This window comes from Camelus bactrianus, chromosome 1 (genome assembly GCF_048773025.1).
Source record: "Camelus bactrianus isolate YW-2024 breed Bactrian camel chromosome 1, ASM4877302v1, whole genome shotgun sequence".
Classification (NCBI taxonomy): Eukaryota; Metazoa; Chordata; class Mammalia; order Artiodactyla; family Camelidae; genus Camelus; species Camelus bactrianus.
Genome location: NC_133539.1, coordinates 68,444,962 through 68,469,569, shown reverse-complemented (window position 1 = coordinate 68,469,569; position 24,608 = coordinate 68,444,962). Strand labels below are relative to the sequence as shown.

Sequence of the window (24,608 nt, the reverse complement as noted above, 5' to 3'; positions counted from 1 at the left end):
GGCCACTTCGCAGGTGTGACTGGTGGGAGCAGAGCTCTGAGTGGAGAAGCCAAGGTCCTATGCCCTTGTAGATAGACAGGGTGACCTCTTGCTCCATGAAGTAGGGGTTTCCATAAAATTTCACTGTGTGTGAAAGGACAGTGACCCTTCCAGGTGCGTGGTGATATTTTATAGCTTTTACTTTCTTCTTTTTTTTTTTTTTAATTTCCTTCTTCTTCTTTTTTTTTTTTTTTTTATTTTCTTCCTCTTTTTTTTTTTTTTTTAAATGAGACCATTTGCTCTGTATTTCAAGTATGTCTAATTTGGTGGGAAGGAGGGGGCTGGGAGATAATTGGTGGGGACAAGAGAGTTAGACCTGGCAATTATCTGGTAAGTGGAACTCCGCTTCACTTCCACACCTCATTTTTTTAAATGAGCAGCTCCAAGCTTCTGAAATTTGCACTTTCAAAACCAGACCAGAGGACTACTGAGAAGGAATAACCCCGACGTCCTCCCAGTGTGGTGAGCAGTCAGCCGGCCCCCACCTCATTTGAGTGAGACCGCCAAGAGCCTTCACGTGGTGCTTGGGCCACAGGACCACAATTAGGAAGCGTTCTCTTCCCCTCACAACGGCTGCCTTAGCCAGGCAGTGAGGACGGAAGAGAGGCAGGTGCATTCAAATCATCCTGGTTTGACCAAGGGAAATGAAGCACTAAAACAGCTTTGTCCCATAATGAGTCAGGATGGGGGCTGGGAGGGGGGCGCCCAGAGCCCTCTGACCCTTCTTGGGAACTAGTCCTGCTTATGGTTGCTCAGCCCTGTGAACCCAGTGTCTGGTGTGAGTCTCAGTTCTCAGGCTCCATTCTATGGAACTGGAGGCAACACCCTGCCTGGGGTCTCTCTGACCAGTTGGTCCCACCTGTAAACATAGTTGCTTATCAGACAGTGTGTCCCCATCTCCAACCCATGCCCCTTCTGCCTGCTCCAACCCTATCCATGCTTCATGCCTATGTCCCACCGCTTCTAAGAAGACTTCCCTCATGCCTCTGCTAAATCTAGTCACCTCCTCTTCCTCAGAACTGTCTTTATGCCTTCTCTCAGGTATTTATAGATATCATTTTTAAATGAAAATAATTTCTCATCTATTAAGTCAGACACCCTGCCAAGCACTTTTACACTTGCTGTTTAATTTGCTGTTTAGCTCCACCTAATATTAGACGGAAACTCCTTGAAGACAGATACCGTGTCTGACTCATCGCTCCATGCCCCGCCAGGCACTATGCGTTCAATAAATAGTTACTGGGTTAATCATTTTAAAAAATTATTTGAAAAACATGTAAATTAGTAGAGACATTGAAGAGACTTTGAAGTCAGTGTGGAGTGACCCTTTTGTCCAAGTCCCACTCAAGGAAGCCAGGGTGACTTTAGTGAGAGCCTGCCCTCAGGGAGTCTCTGCCTGCCTAAGGGACTCTGGCCTGGGAAGGGCCATAGAATATACTCATGTCCTACCTGGGGGCTTCATCTAGTTCTGCCCCACAGATCTCCCTGGGGACACTCCCTTGGTTTGAGAGTTCTGAGTACCATCGATAACCTGAGGTCTCCTGATTCTCTGTCTCCATTCCCCTCTTCTCTCCCAACCACCACATTGTCTTCCCAGTTGCACCTCACATCTCCAGTGGGGGGGTGCAGAAGCTTAAAACAGTGTGCTCAAGAGAGAATTCCCTTTCCCCCACCCCTCACCTGAGCATTACTGAACCTGCTCCTTTGTGTTCAGCCCTGGTTATGAGCATCACGTTCAGTCCACCTCTAGAGCTAGAAATCACAGGCTCATTTTAGGACACTTCTTTCCCTTGCCCTCCATGTGCTAGTCATCTCCCCCTAGGAGCTTAACTCCAGAATCTAATTTCTCTCATCCATCCTGCCTCCACCCACAATGCCTTGACTCAAGCCCTCATTAGTTTTCAGCAGGACCACTGCAACATCTGTTCTCTGCCCTCCACATCTCCTTGGGTTATCTTCTTAAACAGCAAATCTAACCAAGACATGCTCTCACTTAGGAATCCCTGTTGTTGATCCACTGCCCATAGAATTGAGGCAAAATTCCTTGATGAGGGCACAGAACACCCTTCCTGATCTCATCCCAGACTTCATCTCCTGCCTCCTCACTCCATGGAGTGGCCCTGAATTTCTGACCCCAACATACTGATGTCTTTCACAATGTTGTATCTCTTCCCTTCTCTGTTTGGAAAACTCAGTCATATTTCATGACCCAACTCGTATTTCACTACCTCTGTGAGGTCACCCCCTTATTCCTTCCAGGCAGAACTATGTGCTCTGTCCTGATCTCCCACAGCCCTTGTTTATATCTCCCTAATAACACTTACCACACTGTACTGTAATTTTCCTGTTTAAGCATCAGTCACTTCATTATAATATACGATCCAGGAGGTTAAGAACCTGTACCTGTTAACTTTTTATATCCCCAGGGTGTAGCCCAAGATCTGCTCATAGTTGGCCTTCAGAAAAATACGAATTGAATAAATCACTGAATATATTCAAAGGTTCTCTATGTGAAAGGGAGCATTACCAAGGTGAACTTGGCTCTGGATATCAGTCCCAGCTCTGCTGTCAATGGTTAAAAGGAAGATGGACTTTGCAGTCAGATGTACTGGTGTTCAAATCCCTCCTCTACAACTTGCTAATTGTGTGATCTCAGGCAAGCAACTCCCAACTCGATGCCTTAGTTTTCTCATCTCCAAATGGGGATAATAACTACCTCATTGCGTTGTCATGGGTTATATAAGAAGCTGAATATGTCAAGTGTGAAGTGTGTAGCACACGGTCTGGTGCCCAACAAGCAGCCATGATGATTACCATGAATTAACTGTATGGCCCTGGGCCAGCCCCTTCCTCTCCCTGAGCCTCCCTGGAAACTTCCTGTAGAAAATGAAGGTTTAGACTGGTGTCCCTGAGGTTCCCTCATGTTCCATCAGTGTAAGGATTTACTGCAGTCCAAATTTGTGGCATCACTTGATTCAGCCCTGAAACTTGGCCTCCCCGGTAAGATGAATTCTAATAGTTTCTTGGGCATAAGCTTTGTTCACTGCAGCCAGAGTCAAATTTATCATATTCATATTGGAGCTCTCAAGGGCACAAACCAGAGCCTTTGCTCTCCTGAAGTATCTGGCTCAGGGCTGAGTGCAGAGAAGCAGAGCAAGGAGGGGTTCTGTCCCTGTGGGGTCAGCACGGATAACAAGCACAGGCCAGTGCAGGGTCCCAGTCACATAATGTGCTTCTCACTTACATGACTTTTTAAACTTATTTCGCAATCCTGTGTTTATTCCCCGGCTCCTTCTTATTAATGTCCTATTAACATCTTAATTTGAATTGTGGCCACTGCGTTTCTATTTAAATTTCTTCCGATTCTCCCAGACAGGAGGTGTCTTCCTTCCACATTTGCACATTTAAAATTTATTTTTGACATCTTAACGTGATTATTTTTGTTCTTGTAAAGTAATGGAGTAACAAAGAAAAAAAAAATCTCGTTGGGTTTCTTTCCCCCAACAATAAAAACAGGGAAAATAGCCAATTCTTTGGAAACCAGTTGTTTGGAGTAACATTTGAGTTCTCACTGAGTGAAATAATTAGGCACTTCTAAAGAATAAAGCCGCAAAGCACTGTGGGAAAACAGCACACTCAGGCCATTCAGCAGACCTTGGGCAGCCTTCCCGCTCCCAGGCAATAAATATCTCCAGAGGGTCACCCGGCTAGGGGAAGGGACACGAGCCCTGGGGTCAGTCAGACCTGGATTTAACCTCATGCCTCCCACTTGCCAGTTATAAGCTTCAGGCAATTTCTTCAGTTCTATGAGGCTCAGTTTCCCCATGTAGAATGAAGAAAATAATAGTACATACCTCGTGGTGATGTTAAGAGAATTAAAAAAATAACAACGTATATAAACACATAGTGGATAACAATAAATAAAAATTCTCATCTATGGTGAGAGCATGGTGCCACTGGAACTAAGCTATTTATCTTTTTACCCTACCTTGTTCCACAGAGGAATTAAGACAGTTTGCACTGATGCTTCCAATACACCAAAGTGAAATTAATGCATTTTTTAAAAAAGGGGAAAAGAAAGTGAGGCAAGGTAAAGTAATGGCAACAGAGTAGCAAGTAGGACTCAAGAAAGCAGGTTGATTTGCAAAATGCACACAGAATCCCGTGGTCATGATACAGGGATGTGACGAGTTTCAGCAGCGGTGAGGTAAACTGCCATTCAAGAGGAGACCAGCTCTTCCTGAGTGAGAAACCAAAAAGAAGGATTTTCTTACAGCCAATGAGCACCAGGAGAAAAAACACCTACTTTCCCTCCTCCCCCCAGCAAGTTTTTCACTGTGTGACCCTGTACAAATCACGTCACCCCTCTGGGCTTCCATCTCCTCATCTGTACACACTGAAGCCTGGATGAAATGAATTCCAAGGTCTTTCTGGCCCAGACATTTTATGACTTGATTCTGTTCTGCAAAATGTCTACAGCTTTCTCCTCCAAGCATTTGCAAATTATGTGACATTCTCGTTGAAATTTATCCATCTACTCTAACGGAAAGAGTTCTTCATTTTGTAGATTTATTTCTCATTAGCCCTGTCATGGGCCTCACAACAGAATCTAGGGAACCAACATTCTCAGCGTAAGAATCACCTGTTACTTAGGTTAACTTTACAATGGCACCATGAAAAGCAATTAATACTAACTTGGGCAGATCTGGATTTATTCAGAGTAAAGGTATCGTATTCTCAGCCTTCTCTTCTCCAGTCTCAAGTTCTAATTCTGTCCACTTTTCATAGTATATGTGACATAATTTTCTTCATAATTTCGTTTGTTCTCATTGGGAATGTCGAAGAGTCTTGAGTAGCAAAGAGACAGGGAGCAGCCGATGAAGAGACTAGGTATTCTGCTCATGAGAGTCAGTTGCTCAGAACATGACTCTGGTCTGGCTCTTAAGCCATAGATTGACGTTCTGGTTTATAACAGGGACTCAACTGAACTGGCTTTGATTTGGGTGGGAGGATTGGATGGAGAGGAGAGAGATCTTGGACACTAGGAAAAGTCTCTTTAACATCTGTCTCATCCACCACTTCCTTTGCATCTCCTATGAGCCTGCCCTCCTACAGATCCCTCAGCAGGAAAATCTGTGTCCTTCACCTGTCACTGTTCGTCCCATTACTTACTTCACATGCCCTGCATTCCTCCGGATTCTGTGTGCTCTCACTCATGGTTGTCCCTCAGAAAGGGTAAGTAACTCATCCAGGAACACACAGCCACTAAAGGACAGAGCTGAAGTTCGAATTCCAATCTGCATCAAAGCCAGCCACTTAATCCTCACTGTTAAACTGAATCTCTGATAGAATTTTATAGTAAAGTCTTCTATGAAAACTTTCTCAATTTTTCTATTAATATATCTTTTGTGTGTTTGTGTGTATATTTCTCAATCCTTCAAATATGTGCTTTGCACATTAGAATGACCTGAGAATTTTTTAAAACTTCCAAAGCTGAGGACACACACCAAACAAGTTAAATCAGAACCTCCTTGGAAATGGGATAGAGTCCTCAATAGTTTCTCAAGCTCCCCAGGAAAGCCAGTGTGCAGACAAGTTTTTATCACCGCTGTAAGTAGAATTCAGCCCAGTATGATTATAAACCGTAAGCTGCTGGAGAGCAGAAATCTTATTTTATTCAAATTTGTGTCGTCTGCAGCACCAAGGAACAAGAGGTAGCTCAGTGACTATTATAAAATGATTGCATTGGTCCAGTTTAGGTTCTATCCATTTAAACAAACCTAGACAAATGAACAAGGATCCAAATGACAGGACTGGAAATGCCTGATGTGTTGGAGTATTTCCTGAAGTGGAAAAGGCCAGTTCAGGCTCTGTGATCGCTTAGCGTGAAAATAGAGGACTCTGATACGATATTAATAATATTCTTCCATCACAAGAAAAAAAAATCAAATGAGAAAGGCGAGTCTCTGCTAAGGAGATGGGTCTAGGCTGCCACCGAAGTTGAGTGGCTTAGACCTTAGGAACCAACTCCTGATGACCCTAAATGGAACATTCTAGAATGGGGACCAAAGAAGTCCACAGAATCGTCTTCTCAAGAGAGGTTTAAGAAAGGATGAGATTACATATCGCTTTCCGTTCTTAACTGAAGAGGTTGGATAAAACTTCCACTATGAGCTACAAAAAGAATTTTATTTTTTCAAGCTGGCAATGTGGTTGAGTTCCTGATTCTTTCTGGGGATTACAAAACAATCCACTGTATGAGGTCCAGGCTATAAATTCAGTCTTGCAGATTGCTCAGAAGACAGTTTGAGAAAGCAAAAGGCAGATCGTCCAATCTGGCTGCTCCATGTGCCAGGAGTTATTAATTTTGTCTGTTCTAATAACAAGAGCTGAGAAGCAGCAAACTCTAAACATGCAAGGAAAACAAAACAAAATAAGATGGTGGTTTGCCTTAATGAGAGGAGCTAAGAGGCAGCAGCTCCAGCACCAGGCTCGGTAAACTGGATACAAATCCTGCCAGCAGCAGATTTTAGCTGCAGCTGGGTGTGAGCACCAAAGTAGCTCCAGAAGCCGTGAGTCCCAGTGGACTCTCCAACATCTGCCCGGTGACCAATGAGGTCATCTCCTTTTCTGTGCTTTTCTGGAATGGGTGAAGAAGGATGTGAGAAGCCATTGAAAGAATTTGACAAGTTAAGATTTGCTGTTCTGTGGATCAGAAATTCTCAGAGTTGGAAAGGACATTTGCAGATCAAATAAACAGTCCAAACCTACTCCTATCTTCACATGAAGAAACTGACTTCCTAAGAAGTTATGCAGTATAACCCAGGGCACCCAACACCAACAGCCCAGGGTCAGCATTTTCTCCGTTCAAAGCAGGGCGCCTTTCTTCCTCCTTAAGAAACTGGCCTTTCTTTGACTTGTACCAGCTCCCTGCATAGCCAGCAGCCTAAGGAGCACATCTGCTAAGGTGTTTCATCCTCCATCATAGGCATGGCCCTGGATCAGCCCTGTTTGGTGGGTGATCATCCTCTACTCTGCCTGGAACTCTTCTCTGGGTCTGAACCTCAGACGTTCCGGCCCTGGGATGCTATGACGTTTCTACCAAATGCCTCCTGGTAACCTCTGCTTGCTAGGCTAGCCATCATCTTACCAGGGAAGCTTACATATGGCTGCTGTACGAAGGGCCAGCAGATTTCCCTGAGGGTGTCCCCCCCAACCTACTCACTGGCATGCTGCCTAAGAGTTCTCTAAGGCCAAAACCTTGGAGACCTGGGCTTCTCTCTGAGCCCCTGGACTCTGGGAATTTTGAGGGCATCTTCGTATCTTGCTTGTCACTTGGAAGATGCTCAGGAAATCGTAATAAATGAATAAGCCAACACTTAAAGGGAAACCTTTACAGACTAGAACTCAGAGGAGAGCAACCAGGACTGTGAAAATCTAAATAGGATAAAGGGTGGATTTAAAATGAGATCTCCAATTTGGAGAAGAAAATACCCACTGGGGAATGAATTGATCATCTTCTAACAGCCAAAGGGCTATCGTGGGGAAGATGAGGAATAGGAGAAGCTAACTATGTGGAGAATGACTTCAGATGAACAGAAGTCAGCATCTCGTCTTTAGTGAGGACCATCTCTTGATAGAAATTTGAAGGGAGGAGAGAATCAGCGAGGAATGGAGCTTGGCCCATGGCTTCTAAGTCTAAGGAACCTTGGCCACCTTGGAATAGAGGACGTTTGGCAGCACTTTCTTTGGAGGAAACACTGAAGACAAGGGGTATGTATCTGCAGCGAGTTGATCTGGAGACAGAAAAATATTGAGTTCGAGGGTAGGACCAGCAAACTTGGCTCTCCTAAGATTCCTCTTTCTATAATAATAGCAATACTGGTTATTGAGTGCTGCTGTTTGCCAAGCACTGTATTATAACTTTGGCCTGACTGATGATAGTTCTGATACAGCAACAGTCAGGAAGCCCCGTTTCATACAAGTTCAACTTGAAAAAATAAAGGAAATTGATTTTTAAAAACATGCTGGCAAGGTTTCGGTGAAACTGGCACACTCATGCGTGGAACACAAATTGAATACAAATTGAAACAATCCTTGTGGAGAGCCATTTGGCAGTACTTTTCAAGAGCCATAAAACTCATCTAATAATCCCACTCAGAGGGATTTACCCTAAGGAAAATAACGCTAAAAAAGAAAAAAAAAAAATTCTGTAGGTTCAAAGCCCTTTAAAATATCAAAACTTGGAAAAAGTCCAAATTCCCAACAATTTGGAAATGGTTAAATAATTTATGATATATTAACTCCATGGAAACTTATGTAGCCATTAAAATGATAAATGGGAGGACTTTGTGGCAACTTGAAAGGCATATAACAAATAAGGTTAAAGGATAAGAGTGGAATGCGAAATTGTCCATGCACCCTGATTATAACTCTGGAAAAATACTCATGGCTAGAAATTGAAAGGGACAACAGAGGAGTATAAAAGAGGTATTTTGTTTTATGACATTTTGTATATAACCATTGTTTGTATATTAAAAAAAAAAAAGGAAAGAAAACGAACTCTTGCTCTAGCTAAGGGAACTTGAGAATCATCACATGTAAATTAAAAAGCATCTTACAGATCCAAGGCTAGCACTCTCATTTTACAGTTAAAGAAACTGAAGTCCCAATAAAAGGAGTTTGTCCACCTCACAACATTAGTGGCTGAGCTGGGTCTAGAGTAAGCTCAAGGAGAGAATCCTTGAATGGTTTACATTCCAGACTGGTAATTTGTGGAAACACTTGTAGTGAAAACGGCAAAAGGAAAAATAGGATTGCCTGTCATAAAAATTCCCAGATTGGACAGTAACATCAGTCAGTTAAGACTATAACCTCATCCTCTATCTACTGAAGACTAGCTACTGTTCACTCATTAAGCATGTAATGAATCTGCAAAGGGAGGATCTGTTTTTCTGCCTTTAAAGGCCATCTCATTACCACTTCCCGAGGTCAAGGTCTCGTCAATCATCCTGTAAACACTTTGTGGGCACCTGCTACGTCCCAGGCGATACAGTGGTGAGTAAGACACGTAGCTCAGGATCTGACGGTGCTCTCCTTTTAGGATTGGAGACAGATGATTCACGTGCAAACATACAAATAAATGATTTGATCCAGTAGTAAGTACAACTGAAAAAAAAAAAAGAACCTGGTTAGGGGACAAGTGTGGAGTATGGAGGGTCATAAGCAAGGAGGTGACATCTGGTTTATATGTTTGAAAGGTCACTCCTTTATTTTTCTAGGACAATGACAAGAGCTCCCTCAGTGACAATCTCTTGTCTCTTCTTACTGTGGCCAAAGAGGTTTTAATAAAATGTAAATTTGATGTGATCCTGCTCCACCTGAAAACTTTCAAAAACTCCTTGTCACCCCCAAGACGGAGCTCAAGCAATAGGGACAGTTACTGAAAGCTTCAATCCAGACTCCCAGAGCATCATGTTGACCACCGCCATAGCATACGCCCTGAACCCCACCTCTCACAGCCTCTCCAGGAGTCAGTGGGATGCTCTCTGCCCTCTCTTCTGAGCCTGGGCATTTACACAGGCTCCCCTCACTCTGTGATCTCCTTCCTCCCTCTTTCTTTAGAACTCCTTCCCTTCCTTTATGGTTTTGCTTGAATCTCCCCTCTTCTTAAAAGTCTTCCCTGACTATTCCATGCAGAGCAGATTGGTCACTTCCTTCTATGTGCTCCTAACATGCTTTGTCCACACTTGCATTATAAAATATCACATCAAATCATAATTATTTGTGTGTGTATGTATGGTAAGCAGGGACCATGTCTTCATTATGCTTTTCCACCCAGAGCCAAGCAAGGCTGGCCACTTAGTGTCAGTGGATATTTAGCAAATGAGTTGATCTATAGACCATTGGATGAAAGGATGGGTAAGTGGATGAATGAATTACTAAATGAATGAATACTCTCTATCCCCCTTAAAAGCAAGACAACTCCAGTCTGGTTTGTTGTCCGTGGAACAAAGAATCAAACTAGGTGATTCTAAAGTTTGCCTCCAGCTCTGAAGTTCCAGGTTCCAAGAGTCTATAAATCACAACTGGTTATCGCCACTGGAATTAGAAAGCCTTCTTGGCTTGAATGCTTGAGGACACTCAAAGGGCTCCCGGGTTCATGATTAAGGATCAGAAGGTCCGTGGAGCCCCACTGCACTGATAAATAAAGCCTGGGCGTGGGCTAGGTGTCCTCCTGTCCCAGTTGGCAACACTCATCATCCCCGATATACCTGCTGAGGGAAGAAGCCGCAAGCAAAACAGGTTCCCAGCCGGCTCAGCAGCAGCGCAGCCATACATTCCTGTAAATTTCCAGGGCGCGAGGGCCTGGGGGGGTGGTGAGCGTGTGCCGCTAGTTACCCAGCTCCATGGGCTGTTTTTGTTTACCCCATAATAAGTGGGTGTGGTTGTCAGGATGGACGTGTGTAGATTTAGGTCAGAGGTGAAATCAGTAATCAGTCCTAACTCAGCTTTCCATGGAGGAGAAAAGAGGGAAGACATACCTGTTGGGCTGGAGGAGAAGGTGACCTGGGATTCTATTTAAGCCAGAGAGCCTGTCTGGATGGCAGCCATGTGCTCAGCCCTCTGTTAGGGGCTGGGGTGAAGGCAGAGAAGGGTGGAATGGGTCCTGTTCTCAAGGAGTTTTGTGGGGGAGATCAGTGATGTACTTAAGCTGAGAGAAGTAAATTCTTTGGGGAGCATAGAGGAAAGAAAGTCCATGTAGGGGAAGACTGGAGAAGGAAGGAGGAATACTTCACAAAGGAGGACGTGTATTTAACAGACAGAGATGGCATTGACCATGTCAGTCAGGAAGAGTGCTGGAAAAAGGTTATGGAGGGAGGGGCGTCAGGGCAGTGGAGAGAGGCAGGCAGTGGAGGGAGGCAGGCAGTGTGTTTGGCTACAGTAAAGGTTCTTAAGGTAAGGAAGGGGGGGTTTCACCTTGCTGGAAGAGGTGGGGGGGGGGTCAGCCAGGTCTTAGACACTTGCCTCGTTATTTATTCAAGTAATATTTACCCAGTGCCAATTTTTGCCAGACCCCATTGCTACCTATGAGTGCCAATCTCCAAGGTTTAGAATACACCCTGTAGGCAGTGGGGGCCCCTGGAAGAATCTGAGTGGAGATGAGGCAAACAGTATAAAGAAACTTGCTCTGACCATTTCCCTCTCTTGCCTACACAACCTCTGGCAGAAGTGTCTTGAGAGTGACATCACTCAAGCCTCATGGAGGGTTGAACACAGGACCTCTGTAATCCCTTCCTAGGAGATTCTGTGATCAATTTTCTATTTATAACCAACACAAGGCGTTTATAGAAACTATCAGGATAATATGTATGCGTGCTCACACATGTGTGTGCAGATACACACACACACACACACACACCACACATATACACACACACAGCTTTGAGAAGTCTCCCGGAGCTAAAAAGATGTGATATAGAAGGCCAGATACAAAAGTACCTTTCTGGCAACAGTAACAGTGAGTGCTGAGGACCTCAGACTCTAGAATTGGTCTCATGAGAGATTTCCTTCTCTGAAAGGCAATAGAAATTTTAGCCCTCTGGTCACTCATGTGCAAACAGCAGGTTTCCAGGCCCAGGATCAAAGGCAGGAGAGAGATTGGGAAGAGGAAAAAAGACAAGTCAGAATTGGAAAGCATGGAAAAGAAAACACTTCTAAACCCAAAGAGCAGCTCATTTTAAAGGGACTGAGTCCTGCCTTTCAGAAATGCAATCAGCATTAAAATCATTCATTTCCTTCTTCCCCTTCCTACACCGGGAGGGAGTTTACCATAAACTAATTTGGAAGTTAAGTGAGTACAAACTTACTTTTGGAAGTACCCAAGGGGCAGGGATAGGAATGAATCAAGTTGCAAAACAGGCGACGCAAAGAAAGATGCTAGGAATTTAAACCCGTCTGGTGGCTTTTTGTAAGGTTATTCTTGCTGATGTGGGGAGTTGTATGGTTCTTGGCTATTTCTGAAAAGTTCTCATTTTGACTGGATGCTGCGGATTTCATTGATCCTTTACCCTGTGAACTGCCAGGGCCAGGGCTTTTATACAGAGGGGACTTTGATGACCTTTAAACAGTTTTGATAATGGTGAGTTCCCAGGTTCTCTTCATAAAGGGGACGTTTCTCCTCCACCTCTGTCTCCCACTGTGCAGAAACTGTGTGTTGTAACAGTTAGACCACTAAGAAGAGCCCTGGCCTCGGCCCCAGGACGTACGGGTTCTACGTCAAGCCTAACCCTGAGCAGCCACGAGACTGCAGCAGAGGCACGCACCCTCTCTGGGCCTTAGCTTTCTTTTATAAGAATCCAGGGAATTAGGCATGTTATTTTTGTGGTCCCTGCCAGAACCAATGAAGTGAACTATGAATTGAATTTATTCAGATGCGAAACTGGCCAATTCAATAAATCATATTCTTTTTATCCCCCTGATGTTCGTGAGGGAGAAATAAACGGTAAAACAGTAACTTCCCACATACCAGATACTATGCTAATACGTTTATGTTTATTATTTCACTAGCCAGTGAACTGATATGCAGGATGAAATGATTCAACTAAACCATAACAGCTGTTCTAGTCGCCTGGTGGGGAGTGAGTACGGAAGCAACTCAATTTTCCACACCTTCCGCATTTCCACCCAGGAACCCAGAAAGTGAGTTTACAATCTTAATGATAATATTGAATATGAATAGATCTTGAAGTATCTTATGAATTATCAAAGAAAGCTTAAATCATACCAGTGGATGATTTTAGTGTTTAGCAAAGTGTGTTGTAATTTACTATTTGGAAACCAGGAATCAGTAAATGATACAGATAGTAATCAGATGAACCAGAATTTTCCATTGCCCAGAAAACCCCATTCCCTAGTCATCTTAGGTAAACAGGAATTTTCTACGGCATCAAAATAATAATAGCCTCTAAGGACTAGATTCTGGCAGTCTCAGGCTTGCCAACTGTCCGGCGACAGGGCAACTGCGGACTCACTGTCCACTCCAGCTGGGCATTACTGGAACCTAATCAGACTCCACTTCAGAAACCATGGGCGGTGTTTCCATGGAGCTCTGCCAGGAAAGAGGTGATCTAAATCTTGCATGAGAGATGTACATCAATAGGGAGTTTTGCCTAGAACATTGTGACCTAAAAAATCATATTAAGGAACTCAGAATGCAGAGTCAGTCTCAGAGACACCAAGTGACCTTGTGTGAGGCACCTTGTAGATTGCCTTGCTAACTGGACTCCCCTAATGAGTGGTGACTGCCTTCGTGAATACCTGGGTCAGCAGCATGCCCCAGTCAGGGACAAACATTCCGATTTTCACTGCCCTATTTTTTAAAGGCAGACTGCTCCTTCTATTAATCATCTCACTGTTTGTTTGTTCTGGGAAGGCAAGCACTGATTCACAGAGGGAAATATCACCTAGTGGTTAGACTGGAACAGTTTCTTTGCTGTATCTTCTTTTGAAGATTCTGCCCATTTTATTTTTTTCAAACCCCTTAAATAAAGATGCCTGTGATATATTTCTTGTGAAGTTTAGGGGCAGGAAGGATTTGGTCCCCTTCCCAATCCATACGTAGCTATTCTTCCTTTACTGGATGAAAAAGACTGCATACTACAATGCATTTCCCTTTTTATCTAAGCTGCTGGGAAGCTCAAAATCACACAATATGTTTCATTAAAGTTATTCTGTTTCTGGGTTTTCTTCCTCTTCCTCTTCCTCTTCTTTCATGGCCAGGTCTTAGTCTTCTATCTGTGTTTTGATGAGGCTGTTATCCCTCTATCTTAAAAGTTCCTTGGGTACTTTTTTGGAAGTGCCATTCACATAAATTGATAATGGGGACTAATATGTTTCTGAGTGCCTTCCAGATGAGAAAATTTAGAAGATTGATGCTTATTCTATGATGAAGTCTGAAATTTCACTTCTAACACAAATTAATCATTAATATTTAAAAGCTTATATATAGTAATAACTATGAACCTTTGCCGAGTCCTTACCACTTAACAAGGCAAATGCCTTCACACATGTGCTCTCACTTGTAATTAATATTCGCACTTTATAGATGAGAAAAGTGAGGTTTAGGGAGATTAAGTTGCTTGCCAGAAGGCACGGAGTTTGCAGCTCCGGTCGTCTGACCCTTAGCCAAGTCCTGTCCCCTTGGTCCCTGCCCCCCAGCAGGATCTTGTCTCTCACTGACTTCTTGTTCACGCCAGTGTTCTTCTCATTATCCTTACACGAGTTGAATTTTTTAATATGTCAATCAGATTGAAACAAAAGACCATCTTAGTGGTTATTTCTCTCGCTGAAATGGTCTGCAGAAAGTCTGGAGACCACTGATCTAAGGTCTAAAGACCTTAAAATGGTCCTTCTAGAAAATCTGAGTTCTTGCCCCTCATCCCGGGGTTCCATGCTTCCGTCTAACTGACATGTGCAACTCTGTTTGAGGTATAAAGGGGAAAATGGGGGCATGTGATCTCTAACTGCTTTTCTCTTCTAAATAATTCACGTCAAATACCTCTCCTACACTTCCCTAGTCCCCAAATGACACACAGAATGCCAAATCCACAGATGGGCATGGGACAGTCAGAGAGAGGAATGACTCATGGCTTCCTAGGGCTGATTGGTGTGGAGACACAATACCCTTTACCCTCAGAACCTCAGGGTCAAGGTGGTCCCCCAAATGGGTCAGTCAACCAACCCGCTTGAATGTAGCTTTGTAAATAAGGTAAGAGCTACATTTGTATTTCCCTCCTGCTCAGGCCACCCCTCCACCACCAAGTGCAAAAGTTGAAAAGCTTTGGGATAGTTTGTCTAGAAGTCCCACTGCCTGTAGAACCTTCTGGGAGGCCAAGCACCATGAAAGAGGTGTGTATCTGACACCCTCCTGTCTGATGTCCTTCTCCAGGCTTGGCTGGAGCCAATTCTGGTTTCCCTTTAGGCCTCTCAGATCCTGCCCACAGTCTGGGGGCTGGAGGGGCTAATCTCAAAGGGCTCGAAATGAGTCAGTTTCCACGCTCAGCTTCAGGCGTGTGGCTTCCTGAAGCACAGACGAGGAAGCTCTGAATTTCAAAGAGCAATTTTTTTTTCTTTGCATACCATATCCGGAACCGAAACCACCAATTCATTTCACTTAAGATCTCACACTACACTCAGATCATCAATAACATTCCAGAGATAAGATGCCCAGGCTTCATCAGCCTCGCTGTGCCGTCTCCGCCGCTTTCTTTTCTTTTGGTGTTGATGTTGTTGGCTTCTGCTTTGTCTCTTGTTTGGTCCTGATGACACAGAATCTGGCGACCTTTGTGTTCTTCACAGGTGTTTATGAGAAGTTGGAGCCAAATACCTAAAACTGCTGGGGGTACAGCCCTGCCCATAGCTTTCTGCTCTCCTTTGCAAGTCAGCTTGGCTGTGTGAGGGTTAAGGTCCTAGATCCCATGTCTCAGTCCAGGGGGGCAGCTGGCTTTGCTGAGAGCTTCCATACCCAGAGGTACCAGGTCATCTCATTAACCTGTGAAGGCAGTTAAAAGATGGAGTTAAAAGATGCGGAGAGATTCGTGAAAACCACCCTAAAGAAACAGGAAAGCAACGGAAAACGTACACATCCTCCTGATGCCAAATGGCACATCAGCCTGTTGGGGAAAGAAGGATTACTACCATTTATATGGTACCTTACGGTGTATAAACTGCTTTCACATCTTTTCTCTCTCTTGATTGTCACCAGAACTTACGAAATTAGCCAGACAAGCATCATCCTCCTCAGTTTAGAGAGAAGAGCTCCCATTGCTAATAAAATGGAATGATGGCCCCATGCAGTGAGAGCGGAAAAGCCAGAGACCTCGGATGAGAAGCCAATTCTATTAATTCCAAGTCTAGTATTCTTGTAACTTCCATCTAGCCTTATATATAATATAATATTGCATCATAACCCATGACCTAATATTACACAGTCATTTGTTGACATTTTAAAATTTCAGGTTCTCATAGGTCAGGGTTAATGGCTGTTGGTCATTACTTTTGCAGAACCCTTCCAGGCCTCTGGTTTCTTCATTTTAAAAAGTAGAGGAAAGCATTAAATTCTGTGTTGCATTCAGTTCTAACATTTGGCGGGTCCCTGTGTCAAGGGTTACTAAACCCATGGAATTATCTAAAAATGCTGCCCAAAGGATTCACTGTAGAGCATCAGCTCAGGAGGACTGTAGTATTAAGCAAAAATGGTTACCATGGTCAAATAAGTTAGAAAAAAGCAGAATTATTAAAAATGAAACAGGTTGCTTTGCTCCGGCCCTTCTCAGAGCCTTTACATGCAAATCTATATGGGGAGGGGGGCTATGGATGTGGACCTTTCCTCTAAGTTGGCCCTAGAACATGGATCTCATGGAATTAGTATTACATGGAGTCCATTTTGATAAAGCTGGACATCCTCTGATGATCCTATTGGTTTTTGAAAACAGCATCACAGATTCCAAGAGAAATTCTACAACCACTCCAGCACCCTCTCCACCACATCCCATATCAGTGCTGTACTTGCTAGGCCATGGAGGGTGGTCCTCCAAGCTGGGTGCAACCCAGCACTGAGCAGCCCCGCTGCACAATCTGGATCACATCACTGCAGCCACAGAAGTCTTCGTGCTGAAAAAATATTCCACAGTCCATCCGAAAGCAAGGGCTTCCACATGTTGCCTGGAAAGAGGACTGGAGGCACGTCTCCTTTTATTGCCTTGGAAATTTACTCCCCTTTCATTTCCCTGAAAGCAGAATCCCATCATTCCTTCACTATGGGAGAAGAAAGGTGAGGCCGCCCGCAGAGTTTCCATTCTGCTTATCGCCATCCTGACTTCTGTGGCTCTTCAGCATTCTTCCTCTTTGGAGAAAGGAATTTCAGCCTCTCAGGGAGCCTCTTGGGGGACAGCAGAGCCCAAGTGGCTTTATCCGGTCTGCAGCTCCTCTTGGCTTACCTCTACCCTTCAGCATCTCTTCCCCAGCCCCTGGAGGACAGCTTCTAGAATGAGGCACTCTCTTCTAAGAGGCAGCCCGGTTCCATGTTTTAAGAGTTGAGATTGCTCGAAAGTTCTAAACCACACTCTGTCTCATGGGAACTTCCTCCTCTGATTGGCTCCAGACAAGTCTGATCCTGCTTCCACAAGCATGCAGTGTGAGGCTGCCAACCTCCCAGGTGACTCTACTTGTCTTAAATACATATCTTGAAAGTCCCACGAGCAGCATGTACTTCCGTTCTCCAGCCCAACCTTCTACCATCTCTTCCCACCTTCCTTGCTCTGGAGGAAGTCTTCGTGGTGCCAAAGATATGATTTAACCCATTTGACTGGGGATCCTCCACTCTGAGCATAGACTTCCTGCTCTGGGTTGAGGTCAGCAAATGCCATCTTCAGGTTTAGTGTCCTGTTTCTGCTTTTGACCTCAGTTTGTGCTTGGTTTAAAGATTGCTAGTTATGTGATAGATTGAGAAAAATTATCTTTAGCTCTAGAATGATATGAAACACTCTAATGCTGAACTATGCAAAGGAAACTTCAGGCTGAAAGAAGGCATACAGGCAAACACATTTAAAATGGCCTTGGGACTTCTGTTTTATTTGCAAAAAGAAAAGAATTCTCATTATCCCCTCAACTTGGGGAGATGTTCTGCAATCTTTATCAACTACCTAGGTAGTGCTTTAAGATTTTACATGAAGATTTCACATTCATTATCTTATTTATCCCCATAACAACCATTTCAGGCCAGATACCATTGTATCATGTCATTGTACTTTATGGGAGCACTGTGGTTATGGGCTAGAGTTTGAATCTTTTGTTCGAACCCTGGACTGTGATCCAAAAGTCCTGGGTTCTAACCCCTGCGTGACCTGTGGCAAGTCACTTTCTCTCTTTGGCCTTCAGTCTTTCCATCTATAAAACAGAAGAGGTGTGAGGTGAACTATATGAGTTTCAAGAACCCTAACACTGGTCAGCCTCTTGCAACTGCTTGTCCTTGTTCACAACGTGACCAGAGAGACAAAACAGCCAGATCCAGGAGGACAAACTTCCCCCCACTGTTTGCCACACTGATGTTAAGTGAGAAATATTATCTCATTAGCTTTACATCTAAAAGTACGACCTACCCGTAATCATTCATGATGGTTGGCGCAGTGACAATTATCTTTTTAATGTAGAAATCCTGCTTGGTTCAAGTAAAGAAATTTTTGAGAGAAAGTTCAAGTTTTGAAACTGCTAATGCCTTCCTGCGATGGTGGGTGGGACGCGGTGGGGGTGGGGAACAGTCAGCCAGACAGTTCATCTTAGGGGTAACCTCTCTGGTTTATGTAAAATATATGACTCAAAGCAAATTCATTCTTGTAGGCTGCCATGCTTGCAGGAGGACGAAGCCACACTCAGAGGAGATGAGCCCTTTGTACGATTAATCAGCTACATCTCTGTGTTGTATGCTGTGATGTCTAATTTCCAGAGGAAAGAGCATTTTCAGACCACATAAATGATGATGCTTTTGGAAAAAAAAAAAAAAAAGCAGCAGAAAGGAAAACCCACCTCTCCTAAATGTAAAGATTTCGATATGAACTCGCCTATTGTTTGTATTTCGCACCCACGGTCTTGATGCCTATTATCTCTGAAATCATTTCAGTTTCCAAAATCACTTGAAACACTCCTACACCCGGGGCTTTTGATAAACAGTCCAGCTTCTACAGAGAGAAACAATTTGTGTGTGTGTGTGTGTGTGTGTGTGTGTGTGTGTGTGTGTGTCTGAGACCGAGAGACAGAGTTGGGGGAGAAGGGGAGGGAGAAAGTGAGAGCACGCTGGTGAGCGGCACAGCCCAGACACCTGCGAAGACCCGAGTAGGTTTCGCTGTAACATACAAAGAAGTCCTGTGAGCGTGGGTCTTCCCTTCCATGGATAGCTCTCTTGAGACTGCAAGAAACTTTGGGGTAATTTTACTCTGACGCTAAGAATAAAAATAATGATTAATGTTTTTGAGCACTTACAATGTTCCAGGAACTTTTCTGAGAGCTTTAAGACATAAGAAATCACACATTACTCACAACAAGTCTATGAGGTTGATACTATTATTATCACATTCTACAGATGAAAAAAAAAAAGAATCTCAGAGAAGTAAGTTCCCAATCTCTGGTTTTATTAACGCTGAATTAAAATCTCGCCTGACAACCATCAAGACTGAAAATGCCACTTCCTCTGGGAAGTACTCTCACGGAGTTGGAATCTCACTCTTCTCTGAACAGCCCAGAGCTTTCTCAAGACATCGAAGCCATTGCCTTAAACTACAGTCATCTGTGCACCTGCCAAGTGATCTCTGTAAGACTCTAAGTTCCTTATGATGGGGGTAGTTTTAAAATGCTCCACGTATTCCCACAGCCATAACAAAGTGTCTGGCACCACGTAGGCATCTAGGAAATACTAGTTGAATGAATGAATGAAGAGACCCAACTTTCAGATTGGGGTTCTCACAGTCATGTTAGGAAAATCAATGCAACCAGCTCTCCAGGGTCAAAGCCGGCCAAATCTTAAGACAACTGTCTGTGACTTTTAAAATAAAACATCTCATTTGTTTTTCACCCTGTAGGGTTTTTCCTCTGAATTCAGCTTCACCTCTTGCCTGGTTATGGTGGGTCCCCTGTCCATCTGGCCTAGAAAGTACGTTTCAAAAGAGACACTGTAACAAGAGAGAGGGAACACTTAAGTCATGTCAAGTTCTGAAGTCCGTTGCACCCCCCCCAACCCATGGCTGATCCTGAAGTTAACCTTACACAGTTTAAATTGATATAGTTCTTCTTAGCTTTCAAGGAGTTCCTCATCCTTTTAGAAACAATGGAACCCCATTGAGAACACAGGCTAAACCTTATCCCCAAAGTGTAGCAAGAACATATAGAAATACTGAAGTGTACAAGATACCCCTGATAAAAGTATGATTTTATAAGGAGCTCCTTAAAATAGACAATCCTCCAAAGTCATCTACTTTAACCCTCTGACTTGGCAGATAGGATAATGTGGCTCAGAGAGAGGAAATGAGTTGCCAAAGGTGACAATTCAATTTAACAAAAGAAGTGAGGATAAGAGTCAGGACAAGAGACTCCTAAATGGAATCCTCTCCCTTTTGGACTTTGCTAGCCTTCATGACTGGGTTACCAGTTGGTGATTCCTAATATGAAGCCTCTCAGATAGATCATCAGATTACATTTGAGGTAAAAGTTTGGGTTTGAGGAAGTCCTCAGGCTTAGGCAAGACTGATTTAAGGGTCTGGATGACAAGGGGTCTCTATTTTTGATCACACACTGAACATTTGTACCTACCAAGCCATGGCAGGATCAATTCGCTGGTTGGAGTCAAAAAAGTGTGAGTCACTGCTTTCACCAGCGATAAATCCAACTGCTGGCACGGAAGGAATCAAATGCAAATTGACAGCTGAGATTGGTGCATCCTGGCCTCCCTTCATCCATGGTTCTACTGTGCAAGTCCATGCTGGTAGAACACGTTACATTGCCTCACAATGATGGTCAAAGCTTTCAGAGTAGTTATGATAGCGTAATGTTGCTGGTGGCTAAAAAGCCGTCAAAAGTGAGCAATGACTGAGCAGATGGCAAGGACCAGCAGGTGAAGTCCCAGCCCTGATTCTGATTCTGTACCTGACTGTACCTCTGTGGGCTGCATTTCCCCCATCTGAGAACAGAAGGGGTGAGCCAGGGGATGCACACAGTCCCTTCCACTTCTAGGATTCGTTGAGCCTACGAATGTATCAATTCTTTCTTTCTCTGGTTTGGTTCTGTGAGTCCTCATGAGAGCAGCTGCTCAGAAACATGTCATTTCAGCTAACAGTCTTGACGTCAAGAATCACGTTTACTCTAACCCTTGCAGCTGTGCAGGAGCTGGAAACACGCACCCATCTTTAGAGTCAGTTCCAGTCTCAGCTTTACCCCTAAGTGATCTTAAACAACTTCGGTTCCCTTTCTCAACCTCCAGTTCTTCCTCTGAAACATCCAAGTAATAATATGTATTTGACAGAGTTGTCTTGCAGGTCAGATGAGATTTTAGACATCAGAGTGCTTGTAACCTGAAAAGCATAAGGGGTTGTGTGGGGGAGGATGAGAATGACGACATAGATGAGGGGTCACGAACACTTTTTGATTTTCCATAGAGATACAAATGAGCGGTAGCTTTGGGGTCATCAAGTAAGGGCAGAGATGGAGGTGTGCTATCTGGGCGCCTGTGCTCTGCTCCCCCTGAGAACGAGGCTAGCAGCTCCTGCGTCACCCTCTCCTTCCTTTCCACTGTCACCCTGGTCTCCCCAGTCCAACAGAGAGTGTCACCCAGCTTACGTCTTGCGCCTCCCTCGCCCCCACCCTCCTGACTGCAGACCCAGCTGGAGTGTCAAATCAAAACCTCTGTACCGATATCTCACCCTCACTTCTTTAGTCCTCTAGACCATCTAAAAGAAAACAGCAGAGGCGCTCCCTCCACCTACGCATTTCCCTTTGTTTTGAGGGCGGTGGCAGCCTGGCCCTGTGGCAGTTACAGCTCCTGGCCAGAAAAGCAGCTCCATCTCCAATTCCTCTCTTGGCGCCTAAGTTCCGGGTGTTCAGCTTACCTGGCCTTTTCCTGGTGGTAAGTCAGGTGTGACGGCGTCCGGTAGGCACGGCACAGTAGGTGGAAGACGGGGCTTCTCACGTGGATGCACCAGCTTATGGAGCTGCAAAGGACCTTAGGAAATACCTGATTCAAACCCGCCCCACCCCCGTTGGTTACAGATGTACAAACAGCCCTGGAGGAGAGGAGCAGCATGTAGTGTCATTTAGAAGTAGAGCCAGGAGGGTTTTAAGGCCATCTAAGCCCAACTCCTCATCTGACAGATGAGGAAACTGAGGCCCAGCGATGCTAAAACACCTGTTCTTGAGTTAAAGAACTAGTACTGAAACCCATAACCTCTGGTTCCAAGTTCAGATCTCATTTCCTGAGAACCACACATAAGATGCATAGGGTAGAAATTGTGGACAGGAAATCCAGTTTCTGAGGATACATAGATAAAACAGTAGGCTTTTATATTCATGTAAATTTGAGGAAATAAATGTATATCCATGTTTTGGAACTCCCATTTTACTCTACAAGAGATTCATCGCATGTTTTTGTACATAGAATGTGATGAAGAGGATAATTAAACATGCCTTAGCGGTTTAGGATATATGGGCATAGGCACAAAATCACCAGGAGGAATTACCTTTAGGCCAACCCTGAAGCCCACAGGAACCATGGAAGAGTCAATTTCCTGCCATCAGGACTCAGCTCATCTGTGATGGTCCAAAGCTGGGCCCCCCTGGTTGAGAGTTAAGCCTGGAAACAGAGGAGTCTGTGTGTGTCTTGGACCCAAAGCCAATTACTTACTGAAGTATTTGTCTGACTTTGAGGCCAGACCAATGGTGAGCTGATAAATGTTTCACAACTGGCTCTCAGTGGGAGGCGGGTGGTAAGAGGAAGTTTTCATTTGTTGTGTTTTCCAGTATCCTCGGAATAGATATTCCCACCATGGCCACTTTCAAGCTATCAGCGCTGAATATGGAGTTTGGAATGAATGCACAGCAGTATGGAATAGTTCTAATGTATGGATACAAGCAAAATTAATACCCTCACGAACATACATGATAATACAATGTCATAAAATAATAGGAAGTGATGAGTTTTGAGTATTTCTTACCATTGTTTTTAATATAATTTATTTGTATGTCTACACAATTTAATTTTTAATAATAGCTATACTTCCAATCAGTTCACAAAATTCCTGATAACCTAACAATCGGCTCTTGTAAGCTGGAACGAGTCAGCTCCCAGCAAACATCTGGGCCAGACCGATCTAAGTTTGAACGCTGGCCTAGCCTTCCACCAGCTATGTGATGTTGGGTGAGGTTTAAAACTGCTTTGAGCTCTAGTTTTTTCAGCTGAAGAAAGCAACACAATAGTCATAACTTCATGGGTTTACTGGTGATGCTCCAGTGAGGTCATGCTCAGCACAGTAGCTGTACATAAACATCCCACAAATCACCGCGAGCGCATCCCAAGCCGAATTCATTCACTCAATAAGCATTTTGCAGGGATGTACTTTATAGGTGCATGGTCTTCAGTAGCATGCGCTGTGGGGGGTCACTTGTGCCCTGTTCTCAAAGAGTCCACAGTCTAACAGGATGGGCTATAATGGACACCAGTAAGCATAATCCAGAACGAGTTGTGATCAGCTTGGGGAGGAAGGGAAGGAAGGATTTTCGGAGGAGACTGCATTTGAGCCGTAGATTTCAGAATAGATGTAGACATGCAGAGATGTCCAGGAAAGGGGGCGCCAAGAAGAGCGAAGACAGGGAGCGAAGGCAAAGGTAAAGGAGCACGGAGGCAGAGGTGTATAACATTTGCTGGAACAAGAGTATGAAAAGGGGCTTTGGGGAGAAGGTTGGAAAGGCAAGGAACTTCCAGACCACACCAGCCTTGAATGCTGAGGAATTTGGTTTATGTTCACATAGGTAACGATGAGCCTGGGGAAATGTCTTCTTCTGACACAAGGCAGATTTTTTGATTACCCATCTGTTATTTTAAATATGTGTTCCCTGAATACATTTTGATGGTCACTGTTCCTTCCTTTAACTGGAATCGTCAAGAGTTAATCAGATAGTGAAACACATTGTTAAACTAAGTAAATTTCCCCTGTGGAGCGTTTGGGGATAGAAGGTGGTATTGTAATTCCCCATTGAAAACAAAGTCATTATTGAAAGCCTTTGATAAATATTAGGCAGGCTCAAGCCAGTGGCAGGATTTCATAAGTTTTGAATTGTCTCCTGCGTCCCTCTTGCATTTTGCTTCACACACAAAGTCAGATGACCTACATCTTTATCTGCTCCCGTCTTCAGCTTCTATATATAGTCTTCGGTTATGAATGTTTTTTCCTATGAAAAGGTCAGATCTTGCACACGTACCATCAAGGCAAAGGCCCAGCTTATTAAAAAGCAGGCGGGCGAGTTTGTAAAAGTCATTGAAATATTACTGATGGGGGAAAAGCTGGGCAGGCAGCTCTGCTGAAAAAGAAATGGCCACCAAACTTTCTCGGAGAGAAGACGGGGAAGCCTGTGTCTTATGATTTCAGAAGCATTTTTCCATCTGGCTGAAGCGCCCCAGGGCTGTCTGTGGCCCGAGTTAACAGAAGCAGGCTGGGACACCCCCACCCCCAGCTCTCTCGTGCATGCGGGTGCAGACTCACCTCAATCAGAGAGACACCAAGCTCTGTTAGCTCCTCCTCCACACCTCAAACCCCCATGGAACATCTGGAGGTGGAGCTGGGGAAGGTACCTCAGCCAGAGAGAGGCAAACCCAATTTGGGGTTTCCGGTCGTATGTGGAGTGCAGCAGCCACCCTTGGCCAACATTGCAACACCAGGGAACTGGGGGAGAGTTGAACTCTTACTTTTAAGCCAAAAGTTCACAGGTTCAAATACCCCTCTAATGTCACCTGCTCCCTGGAGCTAACCTTT

At 44.2% G+C, this 24,608-nt stretch overlaps 1 long non-coding RNA gene across 1 annotated transcript; it reads right to left on the bottom strand.

Annotated features, from left to right (window-relative positions):
• Positions 1 to 12,618: 12,618 nt before the first annotated feature.
• On the bottom strand, positions 12,619 to 24,450 carry LOC123618105 (uncharacterized). Its single transcript, XR_012507682.1, has 5 exons — positions 24,339 to 24,450; positions 22,320 to 22,432; positions 21,693 to 21,817; positions 20,401 to 21,158; positions 12,619 to 15,592 (listed from the first exon to the last, which is right to left on the bottom strand). It is a non-coding gene; the product is annotated as an uncharacterized LOC123618105 (long non-coding RNA).
• Positions 24,451 to 24,608: the final 158 nt, after the last annotated feature.